This window comes from Musa acuminata, chromosome BXJ1-8 (genome assembly GCF_036884655.1).
Source record: "Musa acuminata AAA Group cultivar baxijiao chromosome BXJ1-8, Cavendish_Baxijiao_AAA, whole genome shotgun sequence".
NCBI classification, from domain to species: domain Eukaryota; kingdom Viridiplantae; phylum Streptophyta; class Magnoliopsida; order Zingiberales; family Musaceae; genus Musa; species Musa acuminata.
Genome location: NC_088334.1, coordinates 13,256,026 through 13,265,000, shown reverse-complemented (window position 1 = coordinate 13,265,000; position 8,975 = coordinate 13,256,026).

The following is an 8,975-nucleotide window of genomic DNA, read 5'->3' as shown; positions in this document are numbered from 1 at the left end:
ACGGAAGTTCGCCAGAAACTCACCGGAAGAAGCAATTGACGCTCCGGAGCAAGCTGCAGAAATTGTCTTAGGATTTATCGTAGTTACGACAATGATTAAGTTAGAAATGGGAGGTGATCCCATTAGCTTAATCTTTGGGCAATTGGGCCCCTGAAAAACCCAAATTAGGCCGAATGGATCAACCCATTCGGACCCTGATTGTTGTGGGAGGTGCAACCGCCCAAGCCAGGAGGTAGCACCGCCTAGGCTAAGTCTCCGAGCGAGACTGGGCGGTGCAATCGCCCCAGCCAAGAGGTAGCACCGCTTGGGCTCAGTCTCCGAGCGAGACTGGGCGGTGCAACCGCCCCTGACAAGAGGTGGCACCGCCTGAGCTCAGTCTTCGAGCTCTGCCAGGCGGTGCAACCGCCTCAGTGAGGAGGTGCAACTGCCTGAGCTCAGTCTTCGAGCTCTGGCAGGAGGTGCAACCGCCCCTGACAGGAGGTGGCACCGCCTAGAGGCTCAGTCTTCGAGCTCTGCCAGGCGGTGCAACCGCTCCAGTCAGGAGGTGCAATCGCCTGATCCCGGAATTCCGGGAATTGACAATTTTGAGCTCCAAATTTGAACTGGGTTGGGGCCTATAAATACCCCACCCATTCAGCACTGAAAGAGAACAGACATACACTCGAAATCTTGATCTCTTTCTGTGATTCTTAGAGCTCAAAATTGTTGTAAAGGCCAAAAGTTCTTCTCCCTCTGTTCTTCCAAGTTCTGAGTTGTAAAGAGAGGAGAGAAAATTTCTGTATGGGTTGTCTCCTAAGCCCGTCAAAAGGAGTGAAACTGTAAAAGGGTGGTTGGCCTTCGCCTATTGAAGGAAGGCCTCTAGTTGACGTCGGTGACCTCGTCGGTGGAGGAAGCCAAAAGTGGAGTAGGTCAAGATTGACCGAACCACTCTAAATCTCGGTTTGCATTTACTTTGAGCATATTATCTTTACTGCAAACCTCCTCTGAAGCTTACTGCCTTCTGCGCTTTTACGATCGGGTTTCAATCCTTTTACTTTCCGAATCAGCGTTTAGACATAAATCTACTTTTTCGTACGATCATCATATTTCAGATTGCGTTTACGTTTTGAGCTTTACCATAACTGCAAACTGCCTTCATACTCTTGCTTAAACTGCATCTTGCCTAATCAAGTGATTTAGGAATCAGCATTTAAACGTAAATCAGCATCTTCGTACGAACGTCGGATTTCAGTTTGCGCCTATATTCTGGTTTTTATCATAGCTGCAACCTGCCTGCATAGATTAACTTTAATATCATCTTGCTTAGAATCGGATTTTACACAGAAATTGTTTTTATCATTCGAATGCAGTTTCGTTTTAATCGTAGAAAGTTTTCCACTGCACTAATTCACCCCTGTTAAATCTCGTATTTTGATGATGAAACTACTTGATATATGTTTATGATTTAATCTGCATTTTGAGTGACGCAGGGTGCTTCGATCAGGATGAAACAATTAAAGCAAGAACATCATGTTGTGCCGGAGGAACATGTCAGAAGATTGGACGTCGGGCCGGTGGATCGGTCGACGTATCGACAGAAGGCTTCGGGCCGTGGACTCGGGCATCGGGCCAAGAAGAGCGGGTATTGTGCCAAGGATATCGGAGTTGCGAAGTCAACTGGCCGATTGGGCAATAGGCTGCAGGAAAGGACGATGCGCCGAAGAATCGGACGAAGCGTCGAGGGACCAATGACATGCCGGACAACTTGGTTAATTGCTTAGGATTAATTGTCTCGATCGAAGTTTTGCTTTAATTGTGCAGGATTAGCTATGATAACGATGAAGACATAAAGTGAAACAAAGTGTCGGAGTCAAGCGCGAAGGATTTGTTGCAAGTTCAAGAGTTCGACGGAAGTCCGAAGGTTCGTCGGGAATGCTACCGGAACTAGCCGAGAATGAGTTGGGAGCTTGCCGAAGGGTTTTTCGGAAGCTCGCCGGAAGGTTCGTTGGGAGTTTGCGGAGCTCGCCGAGAAAGATCGGAGCTTGCCGAAGAAGCTCGTTGGAACTCGCTAAGAACAAATCGTGAAGTCTAGGAGCTTGCCGGGAGTCCGCAGAATGGTTTCCGAGAGTTCATCGGAAGACCGCCGGAAGTTTGCCGAAAGCTCGCCAGAAGAAGTCTTGACTTGCGGACTTTGTAATAGCTTATAAAATGTCTTTAAAATCATAGTTAGCACATTAATTAGGGTTAGGATTAGGTGTTAATCCTATAACCCAAGTAGGGGCCAATTAGGCCCAAGTTCGGACTGGTTTGGGCCAAGTTTGGAGCCAAACCAAGTGAGCTGAAATAGTGAAAGAGGTGGCACCGCCCCAGCCAGGAGGTAGCACCGCCCAGGCTATGTCTCCTAGCGAGACTGGGAGGTGCAACCGCCCCAGCCAGGAGGTGGCACCGCCTGGGGCTCAGTCTTCGAGCAAGACTGGGCGGTGCAACCTCCCTGACAGAGAGGTGGCACCGCCTGAGCTCGGTCTTCGAGCTCTGCCAGGCGGTGCAACCTCTCCAGTCAAGAGGTGCAACCGCCTGATCCCGGAATTCCGGGATTTGATCGTTTTGAGCTCCAAATTTGAATTGGGTTGGGGCCTATAAATACCCCACCCATTCAGCACTAAAAAGATATAGAACACACACTCGAAATCTTGCTATCTTTCTGTGTTTCTTAGAGCTCAAAACTGCTAGTTCTCCTCTTTCTATTCTTCAAGTTTGAGTTGTAAAGAGAGGAGAGAAAACTTCTGTAAGGGTTGTCTCCTAAGCCCGTCAAAAGGAGTGAATCTGTAAGAGGGTAGTTGGCCTTCGCCTATTGAAGGAAGGCTTCTAGTTGACGTCGGTGACCTCGTCGGTGGAGGAAGCCAAAAGTGGAGTAGGTCAAGACTGACCGAACCACTCTAAATCTCTGGTTTGCTTTCATTTTGAGCACTTTATCATTACTGCAAACCTCCTACATAGCTACTGCTCTCTGCGCTTTTACGAACAAGTTTCTTTGCAGTTTACGTTTACGTCTTGATTCTGTTTATAACTGCAAACTGATTTCTGCGAACGAGTTTCTTTGCAGTTTACGTTTACGTCTTGATTCTGTTTATAACTGCAAATTGATTTCTGCGAACAAGTTTCTTTGCAGTTTACGTTTACGTCTTGATTCTGTTTAGACGTAAAACTGTGTTTTAGACGTAAACTACTTTTAAACGTAAAACTACGTTTAGACGTAAAACTACGTTTAGACGTAAACTGCGTTTAGACGTAAAACTACGTTTAGACATAAAATTGCGTTTAGACGCAAACTGCGTTTAGACGTAAAACTACGTTTAGACGTAAAACTGTGTTTAGACATAAAACTGCGTTTAGACGCAAACTGCACTGCGCTTAAACGCAATCTGCGCTTAGACGCAAACTGCGCTTAGACGCAAACTGCGCTTAGACGCAATCTGAGTTTAGACGTAAACTGCGCTTAGACGCAAACTGCGCTTAAACACAATCTGAGCTTAGACGCAAACTGCGCTTAGATGCAAACTGCGCTTAGACGCAATCTGCATTTAGACGCAAACTGCAAACTGCATAAATTGCGCTTAGACGCAAACTATGTTTAGACATAAACTGCACTTAATCATAAGTAATCTTAGAATTGGCTTTTGCATCAAAATAGTTTTTATCGAACGAACGCAGCTTTCGTTTTTAATCGCTGAAAGATTTCCGCTGCACTAATTCACCCCCCCCCTCTTAGTGCTCTCGATCCTAACAACCCCCCCCACCCTCTTAGTGCTCTCGATCCTAACAATTGGTATCAGAGCACGGTTTTTCTCATTTCGGATTTACACTCGAGAGAAATGGCTCTTCATAGCTTTCAAGAGGGCTTTTCGGTCTTTCATCCACCATTGTTTAACGGATTGGACTACACTTATTGGAAAACTCGAATGAGAGTTTTCTTGATCTCTTTGAATTTGGATTTATGGAATATCATTGAAAACGGTTTTCAACTTCCCTCTAAACCGATAAACGAATGGTCGGATTTGAAGAAGTATTTCTCGTTAAACGCAAAGGCTATGAATGCCTTATTTTGTGCTTTCGACAAAAATGAGTTCAATCGGATTTCTACGTGCGAAACGGCTTTTGACATTTGGCGAACACTTGAAATCACGCATGAGGGAACTAGTAGAGTTAAAGACTCGAAAGTTAACATTTTATTGCATGATTTTGAGCTTTTTCGAATGCAACCAAACGAGACTATAGGCGACATGTACACCCGTTTCACGGATGTCGTCAATAGTTTAAGAGCTCTTGGAAAATGTTTTTCGGATTTTGAACTCGTAAACAAGATTTTACGTTCTCTTTCTAAGAAGTGGGATTCAAAAGTAACTGCAATACAAGAAGCTAAAAACCTAAACAACTTACCACTTGAAGAACTAATTGGTTCGTTGATAACATATGAAATGGTGCACAATGCACATGATGAACATGATGGACAAAATCACCTTCCAAAGAACAGGAAGGATTTGGAACTCCGGACAAATGAATACCACTTAAGCGATGACTCAAGTGATGAGGACAATGATGAACTTGAACTTCGAACACTAAATCTTAATAAGTTTATTAAACAAAAATCTAAAATAAACAATAAACTTGAACGAAGGAAGAGGCCAAAGAAGAAGAACACAAAGTGGGATGAATCGAGTTCCTCCGAAGATGAGGAGAAAATCAACAAAGGCGAGGTGGCAAACTACGCCTTAACCACTTTCGATGATGAGATAATCGAAATCCCCCTAATTTATTTTGAAATTACTTGATGCTTTCATGATGTATTTTCTTTTTTAGTTTAGAATTAATATTTTTAAATATATATATATATATATATATATATATTATGATCATGCTAGTAATTTCGAAAATGAAAATATTACATATTTTATGATAAACAAACAAAATGATTTTGATTGAAAATATGAAATCATGGTTAAGAAGTAATAATGTGTGTCATGTTGATGTCCATTGTTATTTCTCGATTTTGAGTATATTAAATCATATTTAATTTGAAGTTATGAGTATATATTTTTGAAATTATGTATGATGATTCTTGATAATTGTGGATTATCGATTTTCATGATAATAACAGTGGCTTTAAAAATTGATGCATGTTTTCATTTGACATAAATGAAAAGGCATGCTAACATGAAATCGATCACTTAAGATGAAACACTTAAAAAAGGGGAGAAATATATGAATTGATGCTATAAACACTATGCTATGATTATCCCATACTTGCATCATCAAGAGATATATGAATTGATATGATTGCCATATTTGCAATGCTTATATGAATTGATGCTATGATTGCCAAATTTGCATTATGCCATGTTTGCATCATGCGTTAAGATATCAAGAACTTGTATCGCAATTTTACGCATTGATATCTTACCATGTGATGAAATGCTATAATTGATGAACACTTAAAATGTAATCCTCTATCTTATTGATTTTTCAATAAATCTATGCTTGTCATATATGAATTTATTGAATGTAATTTTGAGGATGATTTCAGATTTGACAAATGATTGATTTGTATTTACGACATAAGATACACTTTAAATATGAATCATGCTTCAATCATTTTCTATCTCTAGAGTTCTCGATTTTGATGAAATACAAGTGATAAATTCATTTATGATATCTTGTAAATCACTTGAATTATGAATGAGTTTTTTTTATGATGTGTTAAAAGAATCACTTAAAAAGAAAATGTTTTTCCTATCTTATCGAGATTAATGATTTCATGATATTGTGTGAATCTCAAAATTGATTTTGATGAAATAGTAATAACGTTATTCATGTTATGAATCTTAAAAATGATAATATGCTTCATGTGATAATATGAATACATGAAACACTTATGATATGATTTTTATACAATTCCGTGTATTCATAAAATATTTATCTCATCATCCAATAACTCTTCTTGATATTCCTTATGAGATGAAATGAAATAATGCATGAAATACAAATGAGGAGTTAATGATCATGCATAATAGGATGTAATGAATTCTGACATTTAGATACCATCGTTTGAATATCTATGATCATGTTGTCAAAATGATATATCATGAATGCTTGAATATCATGTTTGATATGCTCATGATGATGATTGATTTTTCGGTATCGTGCATAAAAAAATAAAATGTAATGTTAATGAATTTGTGCATTGAAACTATAATGATGCACAAATAAGAATGATTACTTACCTTTGTCATGATTTAGAAATTGATATAAAGGGTTTTTCCCTTCTTTTTGACAATGACAAAGGGGGAGATAGATTGCTAGCACAATTCAAGAAAAAGGTAAAAAAAATTACACTTCTCAAAAGAGAAGAAATTGCTATCTTGAACATCACCGATAATTGCTAGCTTGAAATGTCAAGAAAATGTAAAAACTTGTTTACCTTCTTGCACATCTAAAGAGAAGATGCAAATGTAACACTTGCCAAATTGTTTGCTTGCCTTATGTAAAACATTATCTCTTGCTAGTTTGGCATTTTGCTAGCTTGCACTTTGCAAAGAAAGCAAAAATGACACTTCTCAAAAGAGAAGAAAGAGCTTGTTATCTTGAACATCACAAGCTTGCCAAACAAAAATTGCAAAAGTGCTATCTTGCCTATCTCAAGAAGCAAAACTTGCAACTTGCACATTGCAATAGGAAGCAAGAATCATAAGCTTACACAAGAAAGCTATCTTGCATTTGCTAGCTTGTATGTAGTAAAACTTGCATATCGTAAAATTTGCTAGCTTTTAGTATAAAGAGAAGCAAATAGTTGCTATCTCAAGAAAATTAAACATGCTAAACTTACACCTTGCAATGGAAGCAAAATTGCATGCTCAAACATTACAAAGGAAGCAGAAATTTGCTAGCTTGCAACTTGCATATTTCAAGAAGCAAGAGTTGCCTTCTTGAACATCTCTAAATTGCTAGCTTGCATGTTCTAAAAGTGCTATCTTCTATGCTGTAAAACCTGCATATCTAAAACTTGATAGCTTGAATGTTCTAAGCATGATGTAACACATTGCTAAATTTTTTGGCTTCAAAACTGCATGATGATAAAACTTGATATTATGTTTTTCATGCAATGAGTTAAACCAAAATCACAAACACTTGATTGTGGTACTTCTCCTTTTTGTTGATGACAAAGGGGGAGAAGTATGTTGATGACATGACATGTTATGCATAAGTTTATGCATAAGTTCATGATGACGTGTTGCAAGTATTCATGATGAATATTGCAATGACTTGAATTCAGTTTGAATTCAAGATTCTATCAATATGGCATATTGATAGGGGGAGTTTGTTTAAACTCCGGGAGTTAAGGTTAACTCCGTCATCAAGTAGTTGTCATCATCAAAAAGGGGAAGATTGTTGAATCTCATATTTTGATGATGAAACTACTTGATATATGTTTATGATTTAATCTGCGTTTTGAGTGACGCGGGATGCTTTGATCAGGATGAGACAATTAAAGCAGGAAAATCATGTTGTGCCGGAGGAACATGTTAGAAGATTGGACGTCGGGCTGGTGGATCGGTCAACGTATCGACAGAAGGCTTCGGGCCATGGACTCGGGAATCGGGACAAGAAGAGCGGGTATTGTGCCAAGGATATCGGAGTTGCGGAGTCAACTGGCCGATTGGACAATAGGCTGCAGGAAAGGATGATGCGTCGAAGAATCGGACGAAGCGTCGAGGGACCAATGACATGCCGGACAACTTGGTTAATTGCTTAGGATTAATTGTCTCGATCGAAGTTTTGTTTTACATGTGCAGGATTAACTACGATGGAAGTAAGACATGCAGCAGGAGTTGCGCCGGAATCAAGATAACGATCACGTTGGGAGTTCGAGAGTTCGACGGAAGTTCGGACGGTCATCGGAGGTTCTGCGAGAACAAATCCGAGAAGTCCATTAGCTTGCCAAAGAAGCTCGTCGGAACTCGCCAAGTGGATCGTCGCAAGTCCAGGAGTTTGCCGGAAGTCCGCAGGAGCATCACCGAGGGTTCATCGGATGATCGACGGAAGTTCGCCGGAAACTCGTCGGAAGAAGCGATTGACGCACCGGAGCAAGCTGCAGAAATTGTCTTAGGATTTATCGTAGTTAGCACAATGATTAAGTTGGAAATGGGAGGTGATCCCATTAGCTTAATCTTTGGGCAATTGGGCCCCTGAAAAATCCAAATTGGGCCGAATGGATCAACCCATTCGGACCCTGATTGTTGTGGGATGTGCAACCGCCCAAGCCAGCAGGTAGCACCGCCTAGGCTAAGTCTCCGAGCGAGACTGGGCGGTGCAACCGCCCCAGCCAGGAGGTAGCATCGCCTAGGCTCAGTCTCCGAGCGAGACTGGGCGGTGCAACCGCCCCTGACAAGAGGTGGCACCGCCTGAGCTCAGTCTTCGAGCTCTGCCAGGCGGTGCAACCGCCTTAGTGAGGAGGTGCAACCGCCTGAGCTCAGTTTTCGAGCTCTAGCAGGAGGTGCAACCGCCCCTGACAGGAGGTGGCACCGCCCAGAGGCTCAGTCTTCGAGCTCTGCTAGGCGGTGCAACTGCTCCAGTCAGGAGGTGCAACCGCCTGATCCCGGAATTCCGGGAATTGACAGTTTTGAGCTCCAAATTTGAACTGGGTTGGGGCCTATAAATACCCCACCCATTCAGCACTGAAAGAGAACAGACATACACTCGAAATCTTGATCTCTTTCTGTGATTCTTAGAGCTCAAAATTGTTGTAAAGGCCAAAAGTTCTTCTCCCTCTGTTCTTCCAAGTTCTGAGTTGTAAAGAGAGGAGAGAAAATTTCTGTATGGGTTGTCTCCTAAGCCCGTCAAAAGGAGTGAAACTGTAAAAGGGTGATTGGCCTTCGCCTATTGAAGGAAGGCCTCTAGTTGACGTCGGTGACCTCGTCGGTGGAGGAAGCCAAAAGTGGAGT